The sequence below is a fragment of the Stegodyphus dumicola genome, chromosome 10 (genome assembly GCF_044657685.1).
Source record: "Stegodyphus dumicola isolate Sdum_Otavi_A_Nest chromosome 10, ASM4465768v1".
Lineage (NCBI taxonomy): Eukaryota > Metazoa > Arthropoda > Arachnida > Araneae > Eresidae > Stegodyphus > Stegodyphus dumicola.
In genome coordinates, this window is record NC_140777.1 from 89,969,818 (window position 1) to 89,983,216 (window position 13,399).

At 35.1% G+C, this 13,399-nt stretch overlaps 1 pseudogene across 1 annotated transcript in view; it reads left to right on the forward strand.

Annotated features, from left to right (window-relative positions):
• The window catches only part of LOC146995020 (cullin-5-like), a 430,616-nt pseudogene that overhangs the window by 167,636 nt on the left and 249,581 nt on the right, over positions 1–13,399 (forward strand). The window contains exon 15 of the transcript XR_015043473.1: positions 1,467–1,590. The product of XR_015043473.1 is annotated as a cullin-5-like (transcript). The remainder of the gene's footprint in view (positions 1–1,466; positions 1,591–13,399) is intronic.

Sequence of the window (13,399 nt, forward strand, 5' to 3'; positions counted from 1 at the left end):
TTGTCTCTGGATTCGCTACGTAGATGACACTATCACACTTTCTGATGGTAATAAAGATTTATCCCAAATTATGTCTGTTATGAATTTGTCTAATCCAACTATCCAGTTCACTTTTGAATTCGAATCTGAGAATTCCCTACCTTCCTTGATATTGTTATAATTCACAGTGAATCTGATTTCAGTATTACTGTTTACCATAAACATTTTTCTGTTTGTTTACCACCCCATGCTAAGCCATGTCACTGGCTAAGCAAAAAATGGCTTCTTCTTAGTATTATGTATTTTGTGCTCTCGAAGTTTGTTCTTCAGAACCTCTGCTTGCTAATGAACTCAATTATTTGAGATCAGTTTCAATTGATCCAGGATTTTCTCCCGTGGTAATCACTCTCTCCTGTGGTAAACACTTTTTTGTTTGTTTACTACCCTGTGCTAAACCATGTCACCTGGCTAAGCAAAAAATAGCTTCCTTTTACTTATGTATTTTGTGCTTGTATTATATTACATATTATGTAAGCAAAAAATGGCTTCTTTTAATGATTATTCGTAAGTTTGCTCTTCAGAACCTGTGCTTGCTAATGAACTCAATTATTGGAGATCAGTTTCCATTGATCCAGGATTTTCTACTGTGGTCAAAGCCTTAAAAGATTTTCTGATTGCCATCAGAGAAGACATTCTGCTATTAGAAAATAACATTAATAGCCTTCTTGTGTTTCCATTTTATCCTTTTGTCAGTTTTAAAATTGCATGGATTCTTCAGAAGTTCAATTTGTCTAATCCAACTATCCAGTCATTTTCTTGCCTATCAATAAAAATCCATGGTTTAACTCTTAAAGATTACATTTCTAACTTTAATTTTTTTTGAATTTATAGCATATCATGTCAGTGCGGTTTGAGATGCATCAGCCAATTTAAAAGAGTGTTAAAGTTTCGTATCGAGGAACACCAATCTTGTGTCCGAAAAGGCAAAATTAAAAAATCTTTGATAACTAATCTTTGTTGGGAATGTAATAATAATTTTGATTTTGCGTCTGCAAAAATCATTTAAAAAGCTTCTTCAATTCGTGAATTGGATTTACTTGAAGTTTTTCGCAAAGTTAGTCACAAAAGTTTATCTTAACCTAAAAGTCCAATCCAGTCATTCCTACAACTTTTAAAATTCTACTAATTTAATTTTTTAATTTCATTAATATTTTGGCCAAAGATGGCACTACCTTCTCATTTGCTTCTTTGTAGAGTATAAATATGACCGTAAAGCCCACTGCTTTCCAGTCTTGCAGATTTCTTTGCTCCTGATGAAGAGGGACCTGTACCAGTTTGCCCTTGAAATAGCTTGAGATCTTATACCTAAATCTATGCCAAACACGAGGTTGTTGCATTACTAGTTTCGTGTTTCACTTAGTGTGTTTCTTTTTCATTTCCATATGCGTTATATTCTAAGTTACAGCTAAACTTTTAATATTTTACAGGAAAAATAAAAAACCTCAGAAGAGAGGTAAAGTTAATTTAATTGGAAGACTTCAGTTATCAACAGAAAGAAGTGAACAAGAAGAAAATGAACGCATAGTACTACTTCGAACACTCAGAACTCAGGTTAATGTTTCTTTCAACTATTAACCTATTCTAAATTTTATGCTACATGTTTGTAATTACTGTAAATATATTGATTTTTTATTGTTGTTATCTAAAGTATAAATTTTCAAAAGGTTATTCACAAAAATAGTGAGCTTGTTAGCAAAAACTGCTGTATAGAAATAACTATGCATGTTATTATTGTCAGAAGTACGTATCACATATGAAAAGTCTAAATAAATAAGTATGAAATGCTGGACTAATCTTTTCCTCTTTAAGGTTAGGTTAGATTATTTGAATATGGGAAAGTATGCAAGAACTGTTTGCCTAAGAGGAGGAATTCCTTTATAGAAACTTACTAAGGGAAGTTGGCTTGCTTTTGCATTACATGAGGGGGGGAACTCACCAAAGCCGACCATTCAGCCATCTCGTTTGCATAGATTTGAACCTCGGTCAAACTCTCAGCATTTTTTTTTAACCATTCGGCTACTAGTGTGGGTGCTTACTTTGACACTTTTTACGATGTGTGGCAGCAAACTCATCATGGATCTACAATTTTAAGAGATAATGTAGCATTCTGAATCAAATAACCTCTTTTTCTGTCTTGATGCAGGGCTTCCACATGCTTAGAAAGTCAGTAAATTGGAAAATAGCTTGGAATTGTTGGTAAAATCCAGACCATTTTTCCAAAAAGTCAAAATATAAAGTTAAAAATTTAAGTCAAAATATTTAAGTTAAAATATATAGAGTAAATTTAAAACTAAACCTGAATCAAACTAAATACAATATTTGGTTTGGCAAAGTAGAAAAGTAAATTGGTAGAAAATTATAAAGTTGCAAAATGTGCAAACAGTTTCTGCATAAATTGACACAAGGGAAAATTTACAAAACACCTCATCAACTCAAAATGTTGGCATTTAAAAAAAGTCAAATTATCATGTGATTTATTTATTTTATTTTTTATTTTTTACTTTTTATAATTTCACTTGTTTTTTCATTTGTGCAGTAATCGTTTGAAATTTTTTATATCATTTCACTTTTCCAACTTTGTCAAACTGAGTATCAGGGCTGGATTTACGTATAAACTACACAAGCTATAGCTTAGGGTCCCCACTTTCTTGCCCCCCCCAATTAAAATATAGTGTATATAGAATTAAAATATATTATAACAGATGTATAAAGGTCCCCAAATCTCAAATAGCTTAGGGCCTTATCAAGTGTAAATCTTATTCTGCTGAGTATGATATTTGAATTTGCTTTGATTTTAGTTTAAATTATTACCACTGATTTACTGCAGCTTTTAATGCATGTTTTTTTTATTTACAATTAATATCTTTATTACTAAATTATAAATAATATTTATGTGTGTATGTTCCTTGCATAAGGGAATAAGGGTGAAACATAGGAGCTGCCAATTTTTTAATTTGCATAATCCCTCACATGAGCACCTCAGATTGAATTTTGATTTTTTTTATTTATTTTGTGTGAATTTAATGAACTTTTGATTAAAAACTCTGTAATTTAAAAGGTTTATGTTGCCACTCAGCAACATATAAGATATCTATGTTTCAAATATATCAGAAAACCTGGTGATATAAAAGAAGTATGCTGCCAGTTGGCAAAGTGCAGGTATTTGTCTTTCAAATTTAAATGCATTGTGAAATAATTGTGGCACTTAGAGCCACCAAATTTTGAACACCGTCTTCATCTGAACGCTGAAGCACAACTTTCATATTTTGTGCAAATTTAAGGAACATTTGATTAACTGTCTGATTGCTCAATTTGTAGACCAAAATAGCTTAAAAAACTTTTTTTTCCCTATATTTTGATTCTATATATATTGGAGAATTGAAAAATGAGCTTTTTCTTTTTATAAAATACTTATATATATATATATAATATAAATTTTTATCATGAGAAACTAAAGTTGCCAGAAAAAACAATTTCAGATGTTATCACCCCCCAAAAAATTTTTCTAAATAAATTTCAGTCGAATTACAGTTAATTTATATTTATTGCATAATATAAAAAAGCAAAATGTATAAAATTTAAGAAAATATAAAGCACTGAGGAAAAACTACCGTAGAAATGCAGTTTAGTATGATAGAGTTCAAAACAGGTTTCAAGACAAAGTCTAACTTCACGGTCTTTGCACCAGATTCAATAAATCTAGTTAATGATCAATCTAATTAATAATTCAATAATTTAATTAAATAATTAAGATAATTGCTGAATGTTTTCTAGCAGCCATTTCTGTAAAAAAAAACACCAAAAAGTGAAGTTTGAGCGGTAATACCACGTGCCTTCAAATGCCGCAATTTAGTGGAGAACTAACAATATCTGTTGGCCAATATGTAAACTAAACGTCTAATACTGTATATAATTTATTTCAATGGGAAAAAACGGGATGCGCTCCTCAATAAAGGAAGAAAAACACATGCCCGGGGGATGAGCAGATTTTGCTACATTTGAGTTGCCCGTGGAAATCGCAGGATGAGCAGCCAAAGAGTTAAAACCTCAACATCTAAAATCTTTGTTGCTTATCAATGCTTAAGATATTTATATTTTGAATTTAATGAAGAGACTTGGTGATTTAAAAGAAATGGGTTGCCACTCTTGGAATTAAAATGTTTTTATCTTCTTTATGGCAGTGTATTGTCATTCACGCAAAACGACTTTAATTTTTTCTTTCAAATTTATTCTGTAATTAATTAACAAACTACGCTATTCAAAAGCAATAAACTCATTCATTTCATTTATTTATTACTAAGGGGGTCATGAAATTATACTAGCATTCAAATGCATATATATATGTTTGTGTGTGTAAACGTACAGATACACCAAAAATGGGATAAAGTTTAATTAATAATTACTATTAATGTCATGCAAAGGGCTTCAAAATTGATTGATTAAGTAAGAGAGATAAAATACATGGTGATTCAAGAAAACATTTAAGCAACAGCTGAGGAAACGGAGATTGTCTCCATTGAAGCCGTGGATGCGTTGGCAGTAGTATGGCTAGTTACGCATACCACAAAATGGCTGACGTGCACTTGATGTATGCATGCCCAGCTGCAATCGATGAAAAGCAATGTGAATGAATCACGAGAAATATCCTGATATAGAAAGTTGCCTTGCCACTCTGCATCAACGATTGTGCGAAACAGTTCATTCGATATGCAAAAGCCAAATGCCGGTCGCCAACGAATAACTCGGACAGTTTTTTTCCAAAAGAAAGCATTCTCCAAGATCTGGAGCATAATCCTTCAACAAGTACATGAGTTGTAGCCCGAGACACTCATATCCCCGTCTGGCGTATTTTACATGACAAAGGACTGCATCCTTTCCATTTACGATGCATCTGGACATTGGAACCGGAAGGCTACAACAAGCACATAGATTTTGCGTGGTGATTTTTGCAAAAAAATTGTGCAAACCAAAACTTCACAGCAAGTGATCTCGTCACTGATGAGGCTACCTTCTCACTAGAGGGTGTGATGAACATACACAGCTTGCGTACTTGGGCAGATAAAAACTCACATGCTACATGTATGCATGCCTCACAGTGCAAATTTGCCCTCAGTATGTGCTCTAGCATTGTAGGAGACTTTTTACTTGGTCCATACTTTCTCCCAGAATGACTTGATTGGCTGCATTTATGTAGCATTTTTGCAACAGGGTTGCCACGCTACCTGGAAAACTGGAAAAAGTCAGGGAATTTGAAAATTGACCAAGAAGTTCAGGGAATTTCATATGGCGATCCCCCCCCAAAAAAGCGAGTTTTGCACCGACGTTGGAAACGATCACTTTTATTGGCGAATTGTGTATTGGGTGAGCATCGTTCGGGCAGCTGGAATAGAGCCAATTTTCACAGCTCCAATTAGATTGTCTTTTAGAAAGGCAAAGCAAATTTCAGGTAACCTCGAGAATCGCATGTGCAGTGCATGTTGAACTAAGCAAAATACTTATTGTCGTATAAAACAAAATCGGTTTAATACTAATATACGGTACCATGGAAGTTAGAATCAAAGAATATGTATTGTTAAGAAGGAAAATTTCGATTTTTTTCCTCCCTGGAGCAAATTACAGAAAAAAACCTATTTACAAAAAATCAATATTACATGGTTGGTATGATTAATACATTGTATGTCTCCCAGACAATGCAATACAGTCCGTACAACGCCTAGGTATGCTGAGTATCAAATTATCGATCTGATCTTGGGGGATATTACACCACTCAAAAAGCAATGCTCTCCGAAGTTCCGGTAGACATGTAGGAGGAGGTTGACAGGCTGCAACTTGTCGATGTATCCCACATGTGCTCTACTGGATTCAAGTCCGGTGAGAATGCTGGCCAGTCCATACGGGTGATATCGCCGATTGAAGGCATTCGCTTACGATGTTTGCACGGTGAGGATGGGCGTTTTCATCCATAAACACAAATTGTGCGGCCATGGCGCCCCAAAACAAATGTACATGTTGTTCCAGAATGATGTCCTGATAGATTTGGCTTGTCATGGTTCCAATTTGAACATGCAGGTCAGTTCTGGAACCCAGAATAATTCCACCCCAAATGAGCACTCCTGCACCACCGTAACGGTGTTGTTCAATGATGTTTTCTTGGTAGTAACGGGTACCTGGAGCTCTCCATATGAAAGTCCGGCGAGAATCAGACTGCAAGCTAAACCTGGACTTGTCGGAAAACATCACACAAGCCCACTGTTGCGGTGTCCACAATGCATGCTCTCTACTCCAGGATTAACCGCAGGCAAGAGTGAGTTGCAGTAAGTGGAATGCATATGACAGGTCTACGAGCATATAGACCAATCTGCCCTAAGCGTTTGTACATGGTCTGCCTTGAAATTGTCGTACCAGTGGCTTAAGAGAGCTGACGAGACAGGTCTGAGGCTGTGCTCCGCCAGTTTTTTTTGGCAGTAACTGCCAAATACCGGTCCTCATTCGGCGTTGTAACTCTGGGGCAACCTGTGCTGCAACGTCTACTCTCACATTACCATCATCTTGGAATGTTGCCAAAGCCTGGAGATGATACTCTGGGCAATTCCAAGTTTGTCTGATACTTCCAGTTGGGTACGCCCACATTCCAGACGGCCGATAATTCTACCACGTAAAAAATCATCCATTTGCTTCCTTTGTGTCATAACTATTCGGTTATTGCACTGAAATGCTTATAAAGTGCCTGCGAAAAATTTTACTTCTTTGCCTGTATTCCTTATATATCACTCTCTTACACTCTCGTCATTGTGACGTACCATCAGTGTCATCTAGTTACTACCTGAAATTTGCATACGGTTCTTGAAGATGTGTGTTGTGATTTTACAGGTGATATATTTATTTTAGAGTTCGATTTCCGCGTGACTCCGAATTATCCTTAATTTATGGACATGAATGTGATTGAAAATGAGAATATAACACTAAGTTTGAAGCATTCAAATTTTTTAAGAAACTTGAAACACTTGAAAAATAATATAATGATAAAAACCTGTTATCTGAAATCTTTAAGGTACAGATGGCAAGCGGCTCGGATGTGACTCGATATTAGATACGTAATATACAAAATAATTTTTTTTTCAATTTTTTGTATGAGTTTACTTTTATTGCAATTTTTTTTTCAATTTTTTGATTCAGTTTTAATACTTCACCATATTAAATTGTTATTATTCTATATATTTATTCTATTATTCTATATATGTATTCTTAATTAATATATATATTCTTAATTATTTCTACATGTGTAATAATTTAGAGGAGGAGACTCAGATGTTTTTAATCATGATTGTTGTTATAGATGGTAATGGAATGTATATATATAATTACATAAAGTTGCAGACGGGCTAGTGAAGGAAAATTTTCTTTATTTTTGAGAAGCACAGTTTTAAAATGAATTGCACATCATTATAATTATACAGTTGATGAAAGAGAGATAATTTGGCAACATCATTGCTAAACAGCAAGCAAGAGCTGGAATGTAACCCATTTAAAATGAAAGCTTAGGAGAGTTGTGAAAAAGTTATTCCTCTCAAATTTCCTGTTGGCAGTTAAAAATTTTAATAACTGGTGGCCATTTGAGTTTCAGTTTGCAAAACTATCTGCATCACCAACATAATGCAACAGTTATGTGACATGTATTAATTTGAAAATATTGCATTTTAGAGATTTATTATAAGAATTTACAATTTTTAGATCAAAACAGCAAAGTAAACAAATTAAAGCTAGAATTTTTATTTACATATTTCACCCACACAACACACATTGATCAGCTATTAAAATTCCTGTACCATGAAGGCAACATGTAACAAACAGCAAATTTTGCCTGAAAAATAATATATGTGGGGATATGCATTCCAGAACATGCACACAGAGCAGGTATAAGCAACACCATCTGTCTTGTGTGTAAATGGAAAGATTGGACAGCAGTTGTTTTATAAGGTATTTCTCCCACCTTCTTAGCGAGCCTTCATGGTGTAGTGGTGTGCACATTCAGCGTGTAATTGAGAGGTCAACGGTTCGATTCCTGGTGAAGGCGTTGTTAATTTTTCATCTTGACTGCCTCCAAAAATACCTGTCTCTACAGTTTAACATGGAAATCACATTTCAGCTTTGGTTGTTGGTGTTAAGGTCTGTTATCCTCACGTGAGGAGGAACTTTTACCAGCACTTATCACAGTTTGACTGTGGCAGGATCACGGCCTTTCGGGACTGCAGTTTATTTTCCACAACATTGCTACTCATGTAAGTTGGAAACTCAACTCATTACTGTCAAGTGAATGGGGAATTAATAGGTCCAGTAGGATCCTGCAGGGTGCCATGTGGGATCTCAATGACCAGAGCCACTAATATCCAAGAGGATATATATTTATATATGTTGTCCTCTTGACCTTGAAGATTATACAACCATGGCACATTTGAGTCAAACTTGGTTCCTGTGCAGGATGACATGTGTAGCATCTTTTTTATGCCTTTCCCTGTTATTGCCGTGGAGACAGGTTACACCCAGTGCAAGAAACAACAGCACTGGACACAGGAATGGCACCAAGTCATCTTCTCGATCACATCGCGGTTCTGCATACAGCATGATGTTGGATGTATTCAATCATGGAGGCAGGGAGTAGCACGAATGATGGCAACTTGCATTTGTTATTGTCATAATGCCTAAGCTCGTGGCATGCTAATGTGGGGTGCCGTGGATAGACATTCAGTTTATATCTTGGTCTCATAGCTGGTAATCTGGATGGCCACTGGTACATTTATGACTTGTTAAGGCTCATGAATGTGCCCTATCATCGAGGCCTAAGTAATGAAATCATTCGACTAAATAATGCATGATGGACAGTAAGGATATGTGGTCAATACAGAGGAATTCAATTCCATTGTTGCTCTAGCCAGCAAGTTCTCCATATCTCTCATCCACCTAGAACATCTAGTTATGGGTTACCAAGAGACTGGCATGTGACCACTCATCTGTCACTATGATTGATGAACTCTGGTACAGAATTGAAGCCACATAGAATGAAGTACCCCCTTATCTGTCATCCAAGTTCAGTTCAACTTAGAGTGTAGTCAAATTGCAGCTGTTGCTGCCAGATGGGGCTGCTCTCTGTACTGAATTCTGCATTCAATATACCACAAAACCTTCATGCTGTGTGGAAGGAAGTTCTTTTTTCTTTCCACAGTGCATGCAGAATTCAGTACACTGAACTGCCATCTCTGGCAGCAGCAGCGACACTAATCCAGCCGGGCATCAAGTTGAACCGAATGAATGTCATATATAGGTGTTTCATTCATTTATATATATGTAACTATATATCATTATATATATATCTTTTATATATGTATCCTTTATATGTTAGTACTCTAGGTTGATGTACCAGAACCATATGTAAACACAAATTAAATATGTTGACCATTCTGCTTTTTTTTTTAGCTAGAGTTGTAATGGATGGTTTTGCCATGTTCTTTGGTTTCTGCAAGATTATTGTACTTAAAATTGCATTCATATGTAGGGAAGCTTGAAAGGAAGGTCTTTGTTGCAACACCACCTAGTGGTGGTTTTAGTTGCTTTTTTAATTATAATTCTGGCTTTATGCTCAAGAATTCTTATCGATAGTTTTCTGTATGTTGAGCTGATACATTGAGTTTCTGTGCTTGTTTCTTTCATTGTAAATTGGGGTAGTATATACACGTGAAGTATCTATTGTGGCAATATTTGATTTATCTGATCTTAACAATTTCCAGATAAATGAGGCTATCCAGATATTCCAGATATATGATTCCAGATATATGACTATTCCAGATAAATGAGGCTATATAATAGATCTTATTATTAAAATCTCATTGAAAAAGTTTACTTTTGATTAATGGATAGAGCCCTATTTCAATGAAAATCATAAGTGTTCGAACACTTTTGGGAGCCACTGTACCTAGCCAACCGGAAAAAAGAAGAAAGAAACAAAGTTCTTTCATTTCGTTAGAGATATATCCGAGTTCTTTAGGGTGAAAGGCAACAGCAAAAGCAAAGTTAAATTCCCAGCGAGTAACTAAAGGACATGTCTGAATATAATAACAGAAAATACGAATAAAATTCTGTTGACTTTGCATCTTTCGATACGCGCCAAAGCGGAAAAATAGATACTGTTTATGAGCTTTGCATCTGCCTTTTAAAACACTGCAGTTGAAGTGAACTAACTTCGTGATTCATGAATTTCCTTACATCTACCTTTTCGTTTCCAACGTTTTCGTATAGTAGCTAGGGTTGCCATAAGGTAACTAAGATTAATTAGGAAAAAAAAAAAAAAAAATACTATTTAAAACTGTGTGATTACTTTGAAAATGGCTAAATTTCTTACAGATACAAAGCATACTGATCGGAAATCATATCCAAGAAAGCTAAGCTAATTGTCATTCTAGCCCACGATGCAAATTTCCAGAGAATATTTTCATTAATGGTCCTCAGGAATCGGATAAAAGTAACAAGTTTGCAGTGGAGGCAGTTGAAGCAATTCTGATTTGTCATTACAATGACTCACGCTCAATTTTGAAATTATGTGAAAGAAGAAAATGATATAAGTAAGAAAGTAAAATCAACATAAAATATGACTGGCATAAAAAGGATTGGTTTTACATCTTTTTTATTACTCATTGTTTAGGTTCCAAAAACTTTATTCATTTTTTGTCAGAGTAAAATAAACCATTTTAAATGTAGCCTGTAAACATCCCCTATCAATGCTTAACAGTTATGCCATTCCTATTCATAGCAGTTAAATTTTAACGTAGGAGGTCCACCAGCTGCCGAGCGCTAAAGTCGCTGAACACTGGTAGTTCGAGTCCTGGCTAACGGGCTGGCATGGGTGTTTTCTTAGTTTTCCCCAGTTTGAGCCAATTTCACTTAGGCTTAGGAACTCCTCCACGAAGGCATCCCTTCTCTCAGGCAGATAGTCCTCGTGTACTTTGCAGTAATTTAACAAAACATTAATTTAGGAAACCTGCCGTCCAGACGGGAACGTAACCGTAACCGAAGAGCCTGATTTCGAATCCCGGAGAAGGCATGTATGTAAATTGTCTGTGCCTTCATAGGACGTAACGGTGGCCGCCGGCCCCATAATAAAACGACCTCCTTTTCTGACTTTAGTAGGGGGCAACGCCTATAATCGGTTAGTGCCCGCCATAATTTAAAAAAATAAATAAATAAATAAAATAAAATAGAAAGGCTTTCACGTGTTATATTACTCTCAAAGGGTTTTTTTTTTTTTTTTTTTTTTAATTACGTACATATACACGTTTTTGTTGGTTGTGCTGCGTTAACCATGAGACCTATTATTATCGGCCAGGAGGGTTGCAGTACACTCGTATATATTACATTACGTTACACATACACATTTCGAGAGCATTTGGGCTAAAAATATTTAAAAACAGCATATCTTTAGAATTTCCGACAGATAGTCTTGCGCGCTGGAGATAAAAGTGTTTTTTCAATACAATGTTACCGTTACTTGATTTGAAATCGTTGAGTTTGCTAATCAAAAATTCGTTTTGACAAGTTTTACAAAATATGAAATAGACAATAAAAGAAATTCTAAATTCGGGTTTCCGGGTATCCATATTCGGGTAGAGAACTACGATATTCAGAGTTTAACGTCTCTAAGTAACCCCCCCCTTTTTTTTCCCGCACGATGCGAGAACCATACATGCATTCATGCAGATTCTGCATTATTTAATTTCTTTAAATATAATACAGTCTCTAATATTTGGGGGCAACAATTTAAAAAGTGATTCGCTGTTTATAGTGAATCCACGCAAAATGCCAAAACGAAATTAATAGCCCTGCTGAGCCAACGCCCTTTGGGCTAAAAAAAATAGGAAAGCTAAACTTCAGTCCACTTCAGCTAGTTTTTATTAGAATTTACGACTACCTGGATTTAGTGTCAAAATGGTCTTCAGTATTTAATTTTTTTCGAAATTGTTTATGTCGCCAACATCGCCAATTTAAAAAATAATAATGAAAAATCTGAAAGGGTTGATTTTACCGATCATCCAGAAGGGCCTTTTTTTCCCTTTGAAAGTGGAGATTATGGGCAGAGACGTCCCAGGTGGAATAACGGAATATTTTAAAGGATAATACAGGTACATAATACATTTAGGGTAACACAGGAATGTTCTGTATCTCTTGTGTACTTAAAAACTGAAGGAAATATAAAATGCAATTCTATATAATTAGATGTATCATGAATTAAGTGCATTTTTACTTAAACATATTAAAATGTAAATAGATAATATTCTATAGAATTGCATCTATTTCTTTTAAATAGCTTAGTTGTTAATACTGGACAAACGAAAGAATTATATCTTCCGTTTTTCCGAAAGGCAACTGGCTCGCATGAAAAGTGAAACAACGAAAAATCTTGTTTCAAGCGGGGGGGGGGGGGACGACAGAGGCAAGACAACACGCGCCAAACAATTTTCTCTAGACTAAGTTTCGATCAAGGTTAATTTTTCTAAACTAAAGTTTAGTTTAGAAATCTCTATTTTAATTAGTTACTGAAGTTATCTTTAGTTTCTAAACTAAAGCTGTCTTTAGTTATCTTTAGTTTTTATCCCTGTCTTGAGCTAGCTGTAACGATCTGTAAACAAGTAACGAAGTAAGAATCATATTGAGTTGCTTTGAAAATGTGGAACACATTTAGTTTAATCTTGGTTAAATAAATAAATAAAAATATTTTTTTTTAAAAAATCAATCATAGCTTTTCCAAAACCCCACAAGTGACCACTCAATACCGGTAGTTCGACTAAAATTGCAAACCTCTTCGAACTAGTGGGCTACATGAGTACTTCTCTTGGTTTTTCACTTGTCTGTAACATGAGTATAATCTAGTTTCCTGAGAAAGACCTCCACAAAGGCGTCCCATCCCTGAAGGTGATACCCCTACAATACTGTGTGTATTCAGTTAACCTAACCTAATTTTTTAACCCGAGCGGGCGGTGAGCCAGAAGGGCTATTAGTCTCAAAACGGCATTTTATGGCGTTTCACTATAAACGGCGAATCACTCTTTAAATTGTTGCCACCAAATATTACCGACCTGTATTATATTTAAAGAAATTAAATAATGAAGAAGCTGCATGAATGTATGCATGTTTCTAGCACTGTGAAGAAAGTACGGTACCTACGGTCATCCAATTTTTAATAACGTAATCCTCCACCCGAACATGAGCACCTGGACCCACGAATTTTGAATTTCGAATTTTTTCCATATTTTGGAAAATTTTAAGGAATTTTTGATTAACAAACTCAACGATTTTAAAGCCAGTAGTGGCAACA